Source organism: Schistocerca nitens, chromosome 6 (assembly GCF_023898315.1).
Source record: "Schistocerca nitens isolate TAMUIC-IGC-003100 chromosome 6, iqSchNite1.1, whole genome shotgun sequence".
Classification (NCBI taxonomy): Eukaryota; Metazoa; Arthropoda; class Insecta; order Orthoptera; family Acrididae; genus Schistocerca; species Schistocerca nitens.
The window spans coordinates 114924967-114941161 of NC_064619.1; the positions used below are offsets into that span (position 1 = coordinate 114924967).

The 16195-nt window shown below is 50.5% G+C and overlaps 27 non-coding genes across 27 annotated transcripts; all 27 read right to left on the bottom strand.

Annotated features, from left to right (window-relative positions):
* Nucleotides 1-273: 273 nt before the first annotated feature.
* Trnat-cgu (transfer RNA threonine (anticodon CGU)) lies at nt 274-345 on the bottom strand. The gene has a single exon. It is a non-coding gene; the product is annotated as a tRNA-Thr (tRNA).
* Nucleotides 346-1032: 687 nt separating this feature from the next.
* Nucleotides 1033-1106, bottom strand: Trnan-guu (transfer RNA asparagine (anticodon GUU)). Its single transcript has one exon. It is a non-coding gene; the product is annotated as a tRNA-Asn (tRNA).
* A 333-nt stretch (nt 1107-1439) lies between these two features.
* Trnat-cgu (transfer RNA threonine (anticodon CGU)) lies at nt 1440-1511 on the bottom strand. Its single transcript has one exon. It is a non-coding gene; the product is annotated as a tRNA-Thr (tRNA).
* A 687-nt stretch (nt 1512-2198) lies between these two features.
* On the bottom strand, nt 2199-2272 carry Trnan-guu (transfer RNA asparagine (anticodon GUU)). Its single transcript has one exon. It is a non-coding gene; the product is annotated as a tRNA-Asn (tRNA).
* Nucleotides 2273-2605: 333 nt separating this feature from the next.
* Nucleotides 2606-2677, bottom strand: Trnat-cgu (transfer RNA threonine (anticodon CGU)). Its single transcript has one exon. It is a non-coding gene; the product is annotated as a tRNA-Thr (tRNA).
* Nucleotides 2678-3364: 687 nt separating this feature from the next.
* On the bottom strand, nt 3365-3438 carry Trnan-guu (transfer RNA asparagine (anticodon GUU)). The gene has a single exon. It is a non-coding gene; the product is annotated as a tRNA-Asn (tRNA).
* A 333-nt stretch (nt 3439-3771) lies between these two features.
* Nucleotides 3772-3843, bottom strand: Trnat-cgu (transfer RNA threonine (anticodon CGU)). The gene has a single exon. It is a non-coding gene; the product is annotated as a tRNA-Thr (tRNA).
* Nucleotides 3844-4530: 687 nt separating this feature from the next.
* On the bottom strand, nt 4531-4604 carry Trnan-guu (transfer RNA asparagine (anticodon GUU)). Its single transcript has one exon. It is a non-coding gene; the product is annotated as a tRNA-Asn (tRNA).
* A 333-nt stretch (nt 4605-4937) lies between these two features.
* On the bottom strand, nt 4938-5009 carry Trnat-cgu (transfer RNA threonine (anticodon CGU)). The gene has a single exon. It is a non-coding gene; the product is annotated as a tRNA-Thr (tRNA).
* Nucleotides 5010-5696: 687 nt separating this feature from the next.
* Trnan-guu (transfer RNA asparagine (anticodon GUU)) lies at nt 5697-5770 on the bottom strand. The gene has a single exon. It is a non-coding gene; the product is annotated as a tRNA-Asn (tRNA).
* Nucleotides 5771-6103: 333 nt separating this feature from the next.
* Trnat-cgu (transfer RNA threonine (anticodon CGU)) lies at nt 6104-6175 on the bottom strand. Its single transcript has one exon. It is a non-coding gene; the product is annotated as a tRNA-Thr (tRNA).
* A 687-nt stretch (nt 6176-6862) lies between these two features.
* Trnan-guu (transfer RNA asparagine (anticodon GUU)) lies at nt 6863-6936 on the bottom strand. The gene has a single exon. It is a non-coding gene; the product is annotated as a tRNA-Asn (tRNA).
* A 333-nt stretch (nt 6937-7269) lies between these two features.
* On the bottom strand, nt 7270-7341 carry Trnat-cgu (transfer RNA threonine (anticodon CGU)). Its single transcript has one exon. It is a non-coding gene; the product is annotated as a tRNA-Thr (tRNA).
* Nucleotides 7342-8028: 687 nt separating this feature from the next.
* Nucleotides 8029-8102, bottom strand: Trnan-guu (transfer RNA asparagine (anticodon GUU)). The gene has a single exon. It is a non-coding gene; the product is annotated as a tRNA-Asn (tRNA).
* A 333-nt stretch (nt 8103-8435) lies between these two features.
* Trnat-cgu (transfer RNA threonine (anticodon CGU)) lies at nt 8436-8507 on the bottom strand. Its single transcript has one exon. It is a non-coding gene; the product is annotated as a tRNA-Thr (tRNA).
* Nucleotides 8508-9194: 687 nt separating this feature from the next.
* Nucleotides 9195-9268, bottom strand: Trnan-guu (transfer RNA asparagine (anticodon GUU)). Its single transcript has one exon. It is a non-coding gene; the product is annotated as a tRNA-Asn (tRNA).
* Nucleotides 9269-9772: 504 nt separating this feature from the next.
* On the bottom strand, nt 9773-9844 carry Trnat-cgu (transfer RNA threonine (anticodon CGU)). The gene has a single exon. It is a non-coding gene; the product is annotated as a tRNA-Thr (tRNA).
* A 687-nt stretch (nt 9845-10531) lies between these two features.
* On the bottom strand, nt 10532-10605 carry Trnan-guu (transfer RNA asparagine (anticodon GUU)). The gene has a single exon. It is a non-coding gene; the product is annotated as a tRNA-Asn (tRNA).
* A 333-nt stretch (nt 10606-10938) lies between these two features.
* Nucleotides 10939-11010, bottom strand: Trnat-cgu (transfer RNA threonine (anticodon CGU)). Its single transcript has one exon. It is a non-coding gene; the product is annotated as a tRNA-Thr (tRNA).
* Nucleotides 11011-11697: 687 nt separating this feature from the next.
* Nucleotides 11698-11771, bottom strand: Trnan-guu (transfer RNA asparagine (anticodon GUU)). Its single transcript has one exon. It is a non-coding gene; the product is annotated as a tRNA-Asn (tRNA).
* A 333-nt stretch (nt 11772-12104) lies between these two features.
* On the bottom strand, nt 12105-12176 carry Trnat-cgu (transfer RNA threonine (anticodon CGU)). The gene has a single exon. It is a non-coding gene; the product is annotated as a tRNA-Thr (tRNA).
* A 687-nt stretch (nt 12177-12863) lies between these two features.
* Nucleotides 12864-12937, bottom strand: Trnan-guu (transfer RNA asparagine (anticodon GUU)). The gene has a single exon. It is a non-coding gene; the product is annotated as a tRNA-Asn (tRNA).
* Nucleotides 12938-13270: 333 nt separating this feature from the next.
* Trnat-cgu (transfer RNA threonine (anticodon CGU)) lies at nt 13271-13342 on the bottom strand. The gene has a single exon. It is a non-coding gene; the product is annotated as a tRNA-Thr (tRNA).
* Nucleotides 13343-14029: 687 nt separating this feature from the next.
* Nucleotides 14030-14103, bottom strand: Trnan-guu (transfer RNA asparagine (anticodon GUU)). The gene has a single exon. It is a non-coding gene; the product is annotated as a tRNA-Asn (tRNA).
* Nucleotides 14104-14436: 333 nt separating this feature from the next.
* Nucleotides 14437-14508, bottom strand: Trnat-cgu (transfer RNA threonine (anticodon CGU)). The gene has a single exon. It is a non-coding gene; the product is annotated as a tRNA-Thr (tRNA).
* A 687-nt stretch (nt 14509-15195) lies between these two features.
* Nucleotides 15196-15269, bottom strand: Trnan-guu (transfer RNA asparagine (anticodon GUU)). Its single transcript has one exon. It is a non-coding gene; the product is annotated as a tRNA-Asn (tRNA).
* Nucleotides 15270-15602: 333 nt separating this feature from the next.
* Nucleotides 15603-15674, bottom strand: Trnat-cgu (transfer RNA threonine (anticodon CGU)). Its single transcript has one exon. It is a non-coding gene; the product is annotated as a tRNA-Thr (tRNA).
* Nucleotides 15675-16195: the final 521 nt, after the last annotated feature.

Below are 16195 nucleotides of genomic sequence, written 5' to 3' on the forward strand. Positions count from 1 at the left end.
TCTCGCAGAATGGTAGCATCTGCTTGCGCCTCTTCACATGGATAACGTGCATGCACACTGTAGCGAGGCTCGTAAACGAATGACATCGCCAAGCATGACATTATACTGCAAAATGCATACAAACCACTGTTGTGCCTATGCATTCAGAAAACCTCTGAGGCCAGTAGAATACTTGTCATAGGTTGTAGAACATCCCTTTCATTCAGTGTACTGCCATGTGTTAGATGCTGCTCGAGATAGCTCCGCTCCTTGCAGGAAGGTTAAAAAAATGAATGCCTTCTGTGAGGTTCGAACTCACGACCCCTGGTTTACGAGACCAGTGTTCTACCACTGAGCTAAGAAGGCGGCAGCTTAGCGTTTGCGAGCTATCCCCGAATTGTCACTTCATCATACTGAATCTTGCAGCCCTCGACCAGATATCGGATTTGGCACACAGCTGCTGCTGTGGGTGTCCACATTGCCGTTTTCCAAATCTCTTGACTGTTTCGCCCTTACGATCGACGACGAGCGTCGGGCCACCAGAAGTTTGCGGTCTGCACAATCCTGACCTAGTGCACAGCTTGTGGGATAGCGTGGCTCGACTGCGAAATGCACCTTTCGGCTCCTCTCTCTGGCTACAGTATGCTGTTGTCCACAGTGGCACTGGCGTTGCCCATGGGGCTTCATGTAAGGCGACTGCACGTCTCTCGGCCAACAGCGGCCCACTGCAGACCGACACTTAAGAGACACCAAATACAAATCGACATCGAGAGACAGGCCCTGTCATATGGCAGTCGCGACGTATACGCTGAAATTGAATGTAAAGAATACGTCTTTTGTAGTGGGCGTCGCTCTACTGCAGTCACACATGGCGAATAAATAGGAAAACAGTAGAACGTCTGTGTAGGGCCATGTTTTTACCTACAGTGTCACTTGGCTGAATGTGTATAAGGCTGTGTGGCATCACTCAAACACAGCCAAATTGTCACGCTAGCTGTGTATCTCTAACAAAGTTGACGTATGTCCTCACCTCGGTGCCGGTTAAAACGATTTCGCCCCCGGGTGGGCTCGAACCGCCAACCTTTCGGTTAACAGCCGAACGCGCTAGCCGATTGCGCCACGGAGGCCTTGGCTTTGGCTCCCTTGTGCTCTGTATATCAACGCAATTCGTATACCTTCTGCAGGAATCTCGCAGAATGGTAGCATCTGCTTGCGCCTCTTCACATGGATAACGTGCATGCACACTGTAGCGAGGCTCGTAAACGAATGACATCGCCAAGCATGACATTATACTGCAAAATGCATACAAACCACTGTTGTGCCTATGCATTCAGAAAACCTCTGAGGCCAGTAGAATACTTGTCATAGGTTGTAGAACATCCCTTTCATTCAGTGTACTGCCATGTGTTAGATGCTGCTCGAGATAGCTCCGCTCCTTGCAGGAAGGTTAAAAAAATGAATGCCTTCTGTGAGGTTCGAACTCACGACCCCTGGTTTACGAGACCAGTGTTCTACCACTGAGCTAAGAAGGCGGCAGCTTAGCGTTTGCGAGCTATCCCCGAATTGTCACTTCATCATACTGAATCTTGCAGCCCTCGACCAGATATCGGATTTGGCACACAGCTGCTGCTGGGGGTGTCCACATTGCCGTTTTCCAAATCTCTTGACTGTTTCGCCCTTACGATCGACGACGAGCGTCGGGCCACCAGAAGTTTGCGGTCTGCACAATCCTGACCTAGTGCACAGCTTGTGGGATAGCGTGGCTCGACTGCGAAATGCACCTTTCGGCTCCTCTCTCTGGCTACAGTATGCTGTTGTCCACAGTGGCACTGGCGTTGCCCATGGGGCTTCATGTAAGGCGACTGCACGTCTCTCGGCCAACAGCGGCCCACTGCAGACCGACACTTAAGAGACACCAAATACAAATCGACATCGAGAGACAGGCCCTGTCATATGGCAGTCGCGACGTATACGCTGAAATTGAATGTAAAGAATACGTCTTTTGTAGTGGGCGTCGCTCTACTGCAGTCACACATGGCGAATAAATAGGAAAACAGTAGAACGTCTGTGTAGGGCCATGTTTTTACCTACAGTGTCACTTGGCTGAATGTGTATAAGGCTGTGTGGCATCACTCAAACACAGCCAAATTGTCACGCTAGCTGTGTATCTCTAACAAAGTTGACGTATGTCCTCACCTCGGTGCCGGTTAAAACGATTTCGCCCCCGGGTGGGCTCGAACCGCCAACCTTTCGGTTAACAGCCGAACGCGCTAGCCGATTGCGCCACGGAGGCCTTGGCTTTGGCTCCCTTGTGCTCTGTATATCAACGCAATTCGTATACCTTCTGCAGGAATCTCGCAGAATGGTAGCATCTGCTTGCGCCTCTTCACATGGATAACGTGCATGCACACTGTAGCGAGGCTCGTAAACGAATGACATCGCCAAGCATGACATTATACTGCAAAATGCATACAAACCACTGTTGTGCCTATGCATTCAGAAAACCTCTGAGGCCAGTAGAATACTTGTCATAGGTTGTAGAACATCCCTTTCATTCAGTGTACTGCCATGTGTTAGATGCTGCTCGAGATAGCTCCGCTCCTTGCAGGAAGGTTAAAAAAATGAATGCCTTCTGTGAGGTTCGAACTCACGACCCCTGGTTTACGAGACCAGTGTTCTACCACTGAGCTAAGAAGGCGGCAGCTTAGCGTTTGCGAGCTATCCCCGAATTGTCACTTCATCATACTGAATCTTGCAGCCCTCGACCAGATATCGGATTTGGCACACAGCTGCTGCTGGGGGTGTCCACATTGCCGTTTTCCAAATCTCTTGACTGTTTCGCCCTTACGATCGACGACGAGCGTCGGGCCACCAGAAGTTTGCGGTCTGCACAATCCTGACCTAGTGCACAGCTTGTGGGATAGCGTGGCTCGACTGCGAAATGCACCTTTCGGCTCCTCTCTCTGGCTACAGTATGCTGTTGTCCACAGTGGCACTGGCGTTGCCCATGGGGCTTCATGTAAGGCGACTGCACGTCTCTCGGCCAACAGCGGCCCACTGCAGACCGACACTTAAGAGACACCAAATACAAATCGACATCGAGAGACAGGCCCTGTCATATGGCAGTCGCGACGTATACGCTGAAATTGAATGTAAAGAATACGTCTTTTGTAGTGGGCGTCGCTCTACTGCAGTCACACATGGCGAATAAATAGGAAAACAGTAGAACGTCTGTGTAGGGCCATGTTTTTACCTACAGTGTCACTTGGCTGAATGTGTATAAGGCTGTGTGGCATCACTCAAACACAGCCAAATTGTCACGCTAGCTGTGTATCTCTAACAAAGTTGACGTATGTCCTCACCTCGGTGCCGGTTAAAACGATTTCGCCCCCGGGTGGGCTCGAACCGCCAACCTTTCGGTTAACAGCCGAACGCGCTAGCCGATTGCGCCACGGAGGCCTTGGCTTTGGCTCCCTTGTGCTCTGTATATCAACGCAATTCGTATACCTTCTGCAGGAATCTCGCAGAATGGTAGCATCTGCTTGCGCCTCTTCACATGGATAACGTGCATGCACACTGTAGCGAGGCTCGTAAACGAATGACATCGCCAAGCATGACATTATACTGCAAAATGCATACAAACCACTGTTGTGCCTATGCATTCAGAAAACCTCTGAGGCCAGTAGAATACTTGTCATAGGTTGTAGAACATCCCTTTCATTCAGTGTACTGCCATGTGTTAGATGCTGCTCGAGATAGCTCCGCTCCTTGCAGGAAGGTTAAAAAAATGAATGCCTTCTGTGAGGTTCGAACTCACGACCCCTGGTTTACGAGACCAGTGCTCTACCACTGAGCTAAGAAGGCGGCAGCTTAGCGTTTGCGAGCTATCCCCGAATTGTCACTTCATCATACTGAATCTTGCAGCCCTCGACCAGATATCGGATTTGGCACACAGCTGCTGCTGGGGGTGTCCACATTGCCGTTTTCCAAATCTCTTGACTGTTTCGCCCTTACGATCGACGACGAGCGTCGGGCCACCAGAAGTTTGCGGTCTGCACAATCCTGACCTAGTGCACAGCTTGTGGGATAGCGTGGCTCGACTGCGAAATGCACCTTTCGGCTCCTCTCTCTGGCTACAGTATGCTGTTGTCCACAGTGGCACTGGCGTTGCCCATGGGGCTTCATGTAAGGCGACTGCACGTCTCTCGGCCAACAGCGGCCCACTGCAGACCGACACTTAAGAGACACCAAATACAAATCGACATCGAGAGACAGGCCCTGTCATATGGCAGTCGCGACGTATACGCTGAAATTGAATGTAAAGAATACGTCTTTTGTAGTGGGCGTCGCTCTACTGCAGTCACACATGGCGAATAAATAGGAAAACAGTAGAACGTCTGTGTAGGGCCATGTTTTTACCTACAGTGTCACTTGGCTGAATGTGTATAAGGCTGTGTGGCATCACTCAAACACAGCCAAATTGTCACGCTAGCTGTGTATCTCTAACAAAGTTGACGTATGTCCTCACCTCGGTGCCGGTTAAAACGATTTCGCCCCCGGGTGGGCTCGAACCGCCAACCTTTCGGTTAACAGCCGAACGCGCTAGCCGATTGCGCCACGGAGGCCTTGGCTTTGGCTCCCTTGTGCTCTGTATATCAACGCAATTCGTATACCTTCTGCAGGAATCTCGCAGAATGGTAGCATCTGCTTGCGCCTCTTCACATGGATAACGTGCATGCACACTGTAGCGAGGCTCGTAAACGAATGACATCGCCAAGCATGACATTATACTGCAAAATGCATACAAACCACTGTTGTGCCTATGCATTCAGAAAACCTCTGAGGCCAGTAGAATACTTGTCATAGGTTGTAGAACATCCCTTTCATTCAGTGTACTGCCATGTGTTAGATGCTGCTCGAGATAGCTCCGCTCCTTGCAGGAAGGTTAAAAAAATGAATGCCTTCTGTGAGGTTCGAACTCACGACCCCTGGTTTACGAGACCAGTGTTCTACCACTGAGCTAAGAAGGCGGCAGCTTAGCGTTTGCGAGCTATCCCCGAATTGTCACTTCATCATACTGAATCTTGCAGCCCTCGACCAGATATCGGATTTGGCACACAGCTGCTGCTGGGGGTGTCCACATTGCCGTTTTCCAAATCTCTTGACTGTTTCGCCCTTACGATCGACGACGAGCGTCGGGCCACCAGAAGTTTGCGGTCTGCACAATCCTGACCTAGTGCACAGCTTGTGGGATAGCGTGGCTCGACTGCGAAATGCACCTTTCGGCTCCTCTCTCTGGCTACAGTATGCTGTTGTCCACAGTGGCACTGGCGTTGCCCATGGGGCTTCATGTAAGGCGACTGCACGTCTCTCGGCCAACAGCGGCCCACTGCAGACCGACACTTAAGAGACACCAAATACAAATCGACATCGAGAGACAGGCCCTGTCATATGGCAGTCGCGACGTATACGCTGAAATTGAATGTAAAGAATACGTCTTTTGTAGTGGGCGTCGCTCTACTGCAGTCACACATGGCGAATAAATAGGAAAACAGTAGAACGTCTGTGTAGGGCCATGTTTTTACCTACAGTGTCACTTGGCTGAATGTGTATAAGGCTGTGTGGCATCACTCAAACACAGCCAAATTGTCACGCTAGCTGTGTATCTCTAACAAAGTTGACGTATGTCCTCACCTCGGTGCCGGTTAAAACGATTTCGCCCCCGGGTGGGCTCGAACCGCCAACCTTTCGGTTAACAGCCGAACGCGCTAGCCGATTGCGCCACGGAGGCCTTGGCTTTGGCTCCCTTGTGCTCTGTATATCAACGCAATTCGTATACCTTCTGCAGGAATCTCGCAGAATGGTAGCATCTGCTTGCGCCTCTTCACATGGATAACGTGCATGCACACTGTAGCGAGGCTCGTAAACGAATGACATCGCCAAGCATGACATTATACTGCAAAATGCATACAAACCACTGTTGTGCCTATGCATTCAGAAAACCTCTGAGGCCAGTAGAATACTTGTCATAGGTTGTAGAACATCCCTTTCATTCAGTGTACTGCCATGTGTTAGATGCTGCTCGAGATAGCTCCGCTCCTTGCAGGAAGGTTAAAAAAATGAATGCCTTCTGTGAGGTTCGAACTCACGACCCCTGGTTTACGAGACCAGTGCTCTACCACTGAGCTAAGAAGGCGGCAGCTTAGCGTTTGCGAGCTATCCCCGAATTGTCACTTCATCATACTGAATCTTGCAGCCCTCGACCAGATATCGGATTTGGCACACAGCTGCTGCTGGGGGTGTCCACATTGCCGTTTTCCAAATCTCTTGACTGTTTCGCCCTTACGATCGACGACGAGCGTCGGGCCACCAGAAGTTTGCGGTCTGCACAATCCTGACCTAGTGCACAGCTTGTGGGATAGCGTGGCTCGACTGCGAAATGCACCTTTCGGCTCCTCTCTCTGGCTACAGTATGCTGTTGTCCACAGTGGCACTGGCGTTGCCCATGGGGCTTCATGTAAGGCGACTGCACGTCTCTCGGCCAACAGCGGCCCACTGCAGACCGACACTTAAGAGACACCAAATACAAATCGACATCGAGAGACAGGCCCTGTCATATGGCAGTCGCGACGTATACGCTGAAATTGAATGTAAAGAATACGTCTTTTGTAGTGGGCGTCGCTCTACTGCAGTCACACATGGCGAATAAATAGGAAAACAGTAGAACGTCTGTGTAGGGCCATGTTTTTACCTACAGTGTCACTTGGCTGAATGTGTATAAGGCTGTGTGGCATCACTCAAACACAGCCAAATTGTCACGCTAGCTGTGTATCTCTAACAAAGTTGACGTATGTCCTCACCTCGGTGCCGGTTAAAACGATTTCGCCCCCGGGTGGGCTCGAACCGCCAACCTTTCGGTTAACAGCCGAACGCGCTAGCCGATTGCGCCACGGAGGCCTTGGCTTTGGCTCCCTTGTGCTCTGTATATCAACGCAATTCGTATACCTTCTGCAGGAATCTCGCAGAATGGTAGCATCTGCTTGCGCCTCTTCACATGGATAACGTGCATGCACACTGTAGCGAGGCTCGTAAACGAATGACATCGCCAAGCATGACATTATACTGCAAAATGCATACAAACCACTGTTGTGCCTATGCATTCAGAAAACCTCTGAGGCCAGTAGAATACTTGTCATAGGTTGTAGAACATCCCTTTCATTCAGTGTACTGCCATGTGTTAGATGCTGCTCGAGATAGCTCCGCTCCTTGCAGGAAGGTTAAAAAAATGAATGCCTTCTGTGAGGTTCGAACTCACGACCCCTGGTTTACGAGACCAGTGTTCTACCACTGAGCTAAGAAGGCGGCAGCTTAGCGTTTGCGAGCTATCCCCGAATTGTCACTTCATCATACTGAATCTTGCAGCCCTCGACCAGATATCGGATTTGGCACACAGCTGCTGCTGGGGGTGTCCACATTGCCGTTTTCCAAATCTCTTGACTGTTTCGCCCTTACGATCGACGACGAGCGTCGGGCCACCAGAAGTTTGCGGTCTGCACAATCCTGACCTAGTGCACAGCTTGTGGGATAGCGTGGCTCGACTGCGAAATGCACCTTTCGGCTCCTCTCTCTGGCTACAGTATGCTGTTGTCCACAGTGGCACTGGCGTTGCCCATGGGGCTTCATGTAAGGCGACTGCACGTCTCTCGGCCAACAGCGGCCCACTGCAGACCGACACTTAAGAGACACCAAATACAAATCGACATCGAGAGACAGGCCCTGTCATATGGCAGTCGCGACGTATACGCTGAAATTGAATGTAAAGAATACGTCTTTTGTAGTGGGCGTCGCTCTACTGCAGTCACACATGGCGAATAAATAGGAAAACAGTAGAACGTCTGTGTAGGGCCATGTTTTTACCTACAGTGTCACTTGGCTGAATGTGTATAAGGCTGTGTGGCATCACTCAAACACAGCCAAATTGTCACGCTAGCTGTGTATCTCTAACAAAGTTGACGTATGTCCTCACCTCGGTGCCGGTTAAAACGATTTCGCCCCCGGGTGGGCTCGAACCGCCAACCTTTCGGTTAACAGCCGAACGCGCTAGCCGATTGCGCCACGGAGGCCTTGGCTTTGGCTCCCTTGTGCTCTGTATATCAACGCAATTCGTATACCTTCTGCAGGAATCTCGCAGAATGGTAGCATCTGCTTGCGCCTCTTCACATGGATAACGTGCATGCACACTGTAGCGAGGCTCGTAAACGAATGACATCGCCAAGCATGACATTATACTGCAAAATGCATACAAACCACTGTTGTGCCTATGCATTCAGAAAACCTCTGAGGCCAGTAGAATACTTGTCATAGGTTGTAGAACATCCCTTTCATTCAGTGTACTGCCATGTGTTAGATGCTGCTCGAGATAGCTCCGCTCCTTGCAGGAAGGTTAAAAAAATGAATGCCTTCTGTGAGGTTCGAACTCACGACCCCTGGTTTACGAGACCAGTGTTCTACCACTGAGCTAAGAAGGCGGCAGCTTAGCGTTTGCGAGCTATCCCCGAATTGTCACTTCATCATACTGAATCTTGCAGCCCTCGACCAGATATCGGATTTGGCACACAGCTGCTGCTGGGGGTGTCCACATTGCCGTTTTCCAAATCTCTTGACTGTTTCGCCCTTACGATCGACGACGAGCGTCGGGCCACCAGAAGTTTGCGGTCTGCACAATCCTGACCTAGTGCACAGCTTGTGGGATAGCGTGGCTCGACTGCGAAATGCACCTTTCGGCTCCTCTCTCTGGCTACAGTATGCTGTTGTCCACAGTGGCACTGGCGTTGCCCATGGGGCTTCATGTAAGGCGACTGCACGTCTCTCGGCCAACAGCGGCCCACTGCAGACCGACACTTAAGAGACACCAAATACAAATCGACATCGAGAGACAGGCCCTGTCATATGGCAGTCGCGACGTATACGCTGAAATTGAATGTAAAGAATACGTCTTTTGTAGTGGGCGTCGCTCTACTGCAGTCACACATGGCGAATAAATAGGAAAACAGTAGAACGTCTGTGTAGGGCCATGTTTTTACCTACAGTGTCACTTGGCTGAATGTGTATAAGGCTGTGTGGCATCACTCAAACACAGCCAAATTGTCACGCTAGCTGTGTATCTCTAACAAAGTTGACGTATGTCCTCACCTCGGTGCCGGTTAAAACGATTTCGCCCCCGGGTGGGCTCGAACCACCAACCTTTCGGTTAACAGCCGAACGCGCTAGCCGATTGCGCCACGGAGGCCTTGACTTTGGCTCCCTTGTGCTCTGTATATCAACGCAATTCGTATACCTTCTGCAGGAATCTCGCAGAATGGTAGCATCTGCTTGCGCCTCTTCACATGGATAACGTGCATGCACACTGTAGCGAGGCTCGTAAACGAATGACATCGCCAAGCATGACATTATACTGCAAAATGCATACAAACCACTTGTGCTCTGTATATCAACGCAATTCGTATACCTTCTGCAGGAATCTCGCAGAATGGTAGCATCTGCTTGCGCCTCTTCACATGGATAACGTGCATGCACACTGTAGCGAGGCTCGTAAACGAATGACATCGCCAAGCATGACATTATACTGCAAAATGCATACAAACCACTGTTGTGCCTATGCATTCAGAAAACCTCTGAGGCCAGTAGAATACTTGTCATAGGTTGTAGAACATCCCTTTCATTCAGTGTACTGCCATGTGTTAGATGCTGCTCGAGATAGCTCCGCTCCTTGCAGGAAGGTTAAAAAAATGAATGCCTTCTGTGAGGTTCGAACTCACGACCCCTGGTTTACGAGACCAGTGCTCTACCACTGAGCTAAGAAGGCGGCAGCTTAGCGTTTGCGAGCTATCCCCGAATTGTCACTTCATCATACTGAATCTTGCAGCCCTCGACCAGATATCGGATTTGGCACACAGCTGCTGCTGGGGGTGTCCACATTGCCGTTTTCCAAATCTCTTGACTGTTTCGCCCTTACGATCGACGACGAGCGTCGGGCCACCAGAAGTTTGCGGTCTGCACAATCCTGACCTAGTGCACAGCTTGTGGGATAGCGTGGCTCGACTGCGAAATGCACCTTTCGGCTCCTCTCTCTGGCTACAGTATGCTGTTGTCCACAGTGGCACTGGCGTTGCCCATGGGGCTTCATGTAAGGCGACTGCACGTCTCTCGGCCAACAGCGGCCCACTGCAGACCGACACTTAAGAGACACCAAATACAAATCGACATCGAGAGACAGGCCCTGTCATATGGCAGTCGCGACGTATACGCTGAAATTGAATGTAAAGAATACGTCTTTTGTAGTGGGCGTCGCTCTACTGCAGTCACACATGGCGAATAAATAGGAAAACAGTAGAACGTCTGTGTAGGGCCATGTTTTTACCTACAGTGTCACTTGGCTGAATGTGTATAAGGCTGTGTGGCATCACTCAAACACAGCCAAATTGTCACGCTAGCTGTGTATCTCTAACAAAGTTGACGTATGTCCTCACCTCGGTGCCGGTTAAAACGATTTCGCCCCCGGGTGGGCTCGAACCACCAACCTTTCGGTTAACAGCCGAACGCGCTAGCCGATTGCGCCACGGAGGCCTTGACTTTGGCTCCCTTGTGCTCTGTATATCAACGCAATTCGTATACCTTCTGCAGGAATCTCGCAGAATGGTAGCATCTGCTTGCGCCTCTTCACATGGATAACGTGCATGCACACTGTAGCGAGGCTCGTAAACGAATGACATCGCCAAGCATGACATTATACTGCAAAATGCATACAAACCACTGTTGTGCCTATGCATTCAGAAAACCTCTGAGGCCAGTAGAATACTTGTCATAGGTTGTAGAACATCCCTTTCATTCAGTGTACTGCCATGTGTTAGATGCTGCTCGAGATAGCTCCGCTCCTTGCAGGAAGGTTAAAAAAATGAATGCCTTCTGTGAGGTTCGAACTCACGACCCCTGCTTTACGAGACCAGTGCTCTACCACTGAGCTAAGAAGGCGGCAGCTTAGCGTTTGCGAGCTATCCCCGAATTGTCACTTCATCATACTGAATCTTGCAGCCCTCGACCAGATATCGGATTTGGCACACAGCTGCTGCTGGGGGTGTCCACATTGCCGTTTTCCAAATCTCTTGACTGTTTCGCCCTTACGATCGACGACGAGCGTCGGGCCACCAGAAGTTTGCGGTCTGCACAATCCTGACCTAGTGCACAGCTTGTGGGATAGCGTGGCTCGACTGCGAAATGCACCTTTCGGCTCCTCTCTCTGGCTACAGTATGCTGTTGTCCACAGTGGCACTGGCGTTGCCCATGGGGCTTCATGTAAGGCGACTGCACGTCTCTCGGCCAACAGCGGCCCACTGCAGACCGACACTTAAGAGACACCAAATACAAATCGACATCGAGAGACAGGCCCTGTCATATGGCAGTCGCGACGTATACGCTGAAATTGAATGTAAAGAATACGTCTTTTGTAGTGGGCGTCGCTCTACTGCAGTCACACATGGCGAATAAATAGGAAAACAGTAGAACGTCTGTGTAGGGCCATGTTTTTACCTACAGTGTCACTTGGCTGAATGTGTATAAGGCTGTGTGGCATCACTCAAACACAGCCAAATTGTCACGCTAGCTGTGTATCTCTAACAAAGTTGACGTATGTCCTCACCTCGGTGCCGGTTAAAACGATTTCGCCCCCGGGTGGGCTCGAACCGCCAACCTTTCGGTTAACAGCCGAACGCGCTAGCCGATTGCGCCACGGAGGCCTTGGCTTTGGCTCCCTTGTGCTCTGTATATCAACGCAATTCGTATACCTTCTGCAGGAATCTCGCAGAATGGTAGCATCTGCTTGCGCCTCTTCACATGGATAACGTGCATGCACACTGTAGCGAGGCTCGTAAACGAATGACATCGCCAAGCATGACATTATACTGCAAAATGCATACAAACCACTGTTGTGCCTATGCATTCAGAAAACCTCTGAGGCCAGTAGAATACTTGTCATAGGTTGTAGAACATCCCTTTCATTCAGTGTACTGCCATGTGTTAGATGCTGCTCGAGATAGCTCCGCTCCTTGCAGGAAGGTTAAAAAAATGAATGCCTTCTGTGAGGTTCGAACTCACGACCCCTGGTTTACGAGACCAGTGTTCTACCACTGAGCTAAGAAGGCGGCAGCTTAGCGTTTGCGAGCTATCCCCGAATTGTCACTTCATCATACTGAATCTTGCAGCCCTCGACCAGATATCGGATTTGGCACACAGCTGCTGCTGGGGGTGTCCACATTGCCGTTTTCCAAATCTCTTGACTGTTTCGCCCTTACGATCGACGACGAGCGTCGGGCCACCAGAAGTTTGCGGTCTGCACAATCCTGACCTAGTGCACAGCTTGTGGGATAGCGTGGCTCGACTGCGAAATGCACCTTTCGGCTCCTCTCTCTGGCTACAGTATGCTGTTGTCCACAGTGGCACTGGCGTTGCCCATGGGGCTTCATGTAAGGCGACTGCACGTCTCTCGGCCAACAGCGGCCCACTGCAGACCGACACTTAAGAGACACCAAATACAAATCGACATCGAGAGACAGGCCCTGTCATATGGCAGTCGCGACGTATACGCTGAAATTGAATGTAAAGAATACGTCTTTTGTAGTGGGCGTCGCTCTACTGCAGTCACACATGGCGAATAAATAGGAAAACAGTAGAACGTCTGTGTAGGGCCATGTTTTTACCTACAGTGTCACTTGGCTGAATGTGTATAAGGCTGTGTGGCATCACTCAAACACAGCCAAATTGTCACGCTAGCTGTGTATCTCTAACAAAGTTGACGTATGTCCTCACCTCGGTGCCGGTTAAAACGATTTCGCCCCCGGGTGGGCTCGAACCGCCAACCTTTCGGTTAACAGCCGAACGCGCTAGCCGATTGCGCCACGGAGGCCTTGGCTTTGGCTCCCTTGTGCTCTGTATATCAACGCAATTCGTATACCTTCTGCAGGAATCTCGCAGAATGGTAGCATCTGCTTGCGCCTCTTCACATGGATAACGTGCATGCACACTGTAGCGAGGCTCGTAAACGAATGACATCGCCAAGCATGACATTATACTGCAAAATGCATACAAACCACTGTTGTGCCTATGCATTCAGAAAACCTCTGAGGCCAGTAGAATACTTGTCATAGGTTGTAGAACATCCCTTTCATTCAGTGTACTGCCATGTGTTAGATGCTGCTCGAGATAGCTCCGCTCCTTGCAGGAAGGTTAAAAAAATGAATGCCTTCTGTGAGGTTCGAACTCACGACCCCTGGTTTACGAGACCAGTGCTCTACCACTGAGCTAAGAAGGCGGCAGCTTAGCGTTTGCGAGCTATCCCCGAATTGTCACTTCATCATACTGAATCTTGCAGCCCTCGACCAGATATCGGATTTGGCACACAGCTGCTGCTGGGGGTGTCCACATTGCCGTTTTCCAAATCTCTTGACTGTTTCGCCCTTACGATCGACGACGAGCGTCGGGCCACCAGAAGTTTGCGGTCTGCACAATCCTGACCTAGTGCACAGCTTGTGGGATAGCGTGGCTCGACTGCGAAATGCACCTTTCGGCTCCTCTCTCTGGCTACAGTATGCTGTTGTCCACAGTGGCACTGGCGTTGCCCATGGGGCTTCATGTAAGGCGACTGCACGTCTCTCGGCCAACAGCGGCCCACTGCAGACCGACACTTAAGAGACACCAAATACAAATCGACATCGAGAGACAGGCCCTGTCATATGGCAGTCGCGACGTATACGCTGAAATTGAATGTAAAGAATACGTCTTTTGTAGTGGGCGTCGCTCTACTGCAGTCACACATGGCGAATAAATAGGAAAACAGTAGAACGTCTGTGTAGGGCCATGTTTTTACCTACAGTGTCACTTGGCTGAATGTGTATAAGGCTGTGTGGCATCACTCAAACACAGCCAAATTGTCACGCTAGCTGTGTATCTCTAACAAAGTTGACGTATGTCCTCACCTCGGTGCCGGTTAAAACGATTTCGCCCCCGGGTGGGCTCGAACCACCAACCTTTCGGTTAACAGCCGAACGCGCTAGCCGATTGCGCCACGGAGGCCTTGACTTTGGCTCCCTTGTGCTCTGTATATCAACGCAATTCGTATACCTTCTGCAGGAATCTCGCAGAATGGTAGCATCTGCTTGCGCCTCTTCACATGGATAACGTGCATGCACACTGTAGCGAGGCTCGTAAACGAATGACATCGCCAAGCATGACATTATACTGCAAAATGCATACAAACCACTGTTGTGCCTATGCATTCAGAAAACCTCTGAGGCCAGTAGAATACTTGTCATAGGTTGTAGAACATCCCTTTCATTCAGTGTACTGCCATGTGTTAGATGCTGCTCGAGATAGCTCCGCTCCTTGCAGGAAGGTTAAAAAAATGAATGCCTTCTGTGAGGTTCGAACTCACGACCCCTGCTTTACGAGACCAGTGCTCTACCACTGAGCTAAGAAGGCGGCAGCTTAGCGTTTGCGAGCTATCCCCGAATTGTCACTTCATCATACTGAATCTTGCAGCCCTCGACCAGATATCGGATTTGGCACACAGCTGCTGCTGGGGGTGTCCACATTGCCGTTTTCCAAATCTCTTGACTGTTTCGCCCTTACGATCGACGACGAGCGTCGGGCCACCAGAAGTTTGCGGTCTGCACAATCCTGACCTAGTGCACAGCTTGTGGGATAGCGTGGCTCGACTGCGAAATGCACCTTTCGGCTCCTCTCTCTGGCTACAGTATGCTGTTGTCCACAGTGGCACTGGCGTTGCCCATGGGGCTTCATGTAAGGCGACTGCACGTCTCTCGGCCAACAGCGGCCCACTGCAGACCGACACTTAAGAGACACCAAATACAAATCGACATCGAGAGACAGGCCCTGTCATATGGCAGTCGCGACGTATACGCTGAAATTGAATGTAAAGAATACGTCTTTTGTAGTGGGCGTCGCTCTACTGCAGTCACACATGGCGAATAAATAGGAAAACAGTAGAACGTCTGTGTAGGGCCATGTTTTTACCTACAGTGTCACTTGGCTGAATGTGTATAAGGCTGTGTGGCATCACTCAAACACAGCCAAATTGTCACGCTAGCTGTGTATCTCTAACAAAGTTGACGTATGTCCTCACCTCGGTGCCGGTTAAAACGATTTCGCCCCCGGGTGGGCTCGAACCGCCAACCTTTCGGTTAACAGCCGAACGCGCTAGCCGATTGCGCCACGGAGGCCTTGGCTTTGGCTCCCTTGTGCTCTGTATATCAACGCAATTCGTATACCTTCTGCAGGAATCTCGCAGAATGGTAGCATCTGCTTGCGCCTCTTCACATGGATAACGTGCATGCACACTGTAGCGAGGCTCGTAAACGAATGACATCGCCAAGCATGACATTATACTGCAAAATGCATACAAACCACTGTTGTGCCTATGCATTCAGAAAACCTCTGAGGCCAGTAGAATACTTGTCATAGGTTGTAGAACATCCCTTTCATTCAGTGTACTGCCATGTGTTAGATGCTGCTCGAGATAGCTCCGCTCCTTGCAGGAAGGTTAAAAAAATGAATGCCTTCTGTGAGGTTCGAACTCACGACCCCTGGTTTACGAGACCAGTGTTCTACCACTGAGCTAAGAAGGCGGCAGCTTAGCGTTTGCGAGCTATCCCCGAATTGTCACTTCATCATACTGAATCTTGCAGCCCTCGACCAGATATCGGATTTGGCACACAGCTGCTGCTGGGGGTGTCCACATTGCCGTTTTCCAAATCTCTTGACTGTTTCGCCCTTACGATCGACGACGAGCGTCGGGCCACCAGAAGTTTGCGGTCTGCACAATCCTGACCTAGTGCACAGCTTGTGGGATAGCGTGGCTCGACTGCGAAATGCACCTTTCGGCTCCTCTCTCTGGCTACAGTATGCTGTTGTCCACAGTGGCACTGGCGTTGCCCATGGGGCTTCATGTAAGGCGACTGCACGTCTCTCGGCCAACAGCGGCCCACTGCAGACCGACACTTAAGAGACACCAAATACAAATCGACATCGAGAGACAGGCCCTGTCATATGGCAGTCGCGACGTATACGCTGAAATTGAATGTAAAGAATACGTCTTTTGTAGTGGGCGTCGCTCTACTGCAGTCACACATGGCGAATAAATAGGAAA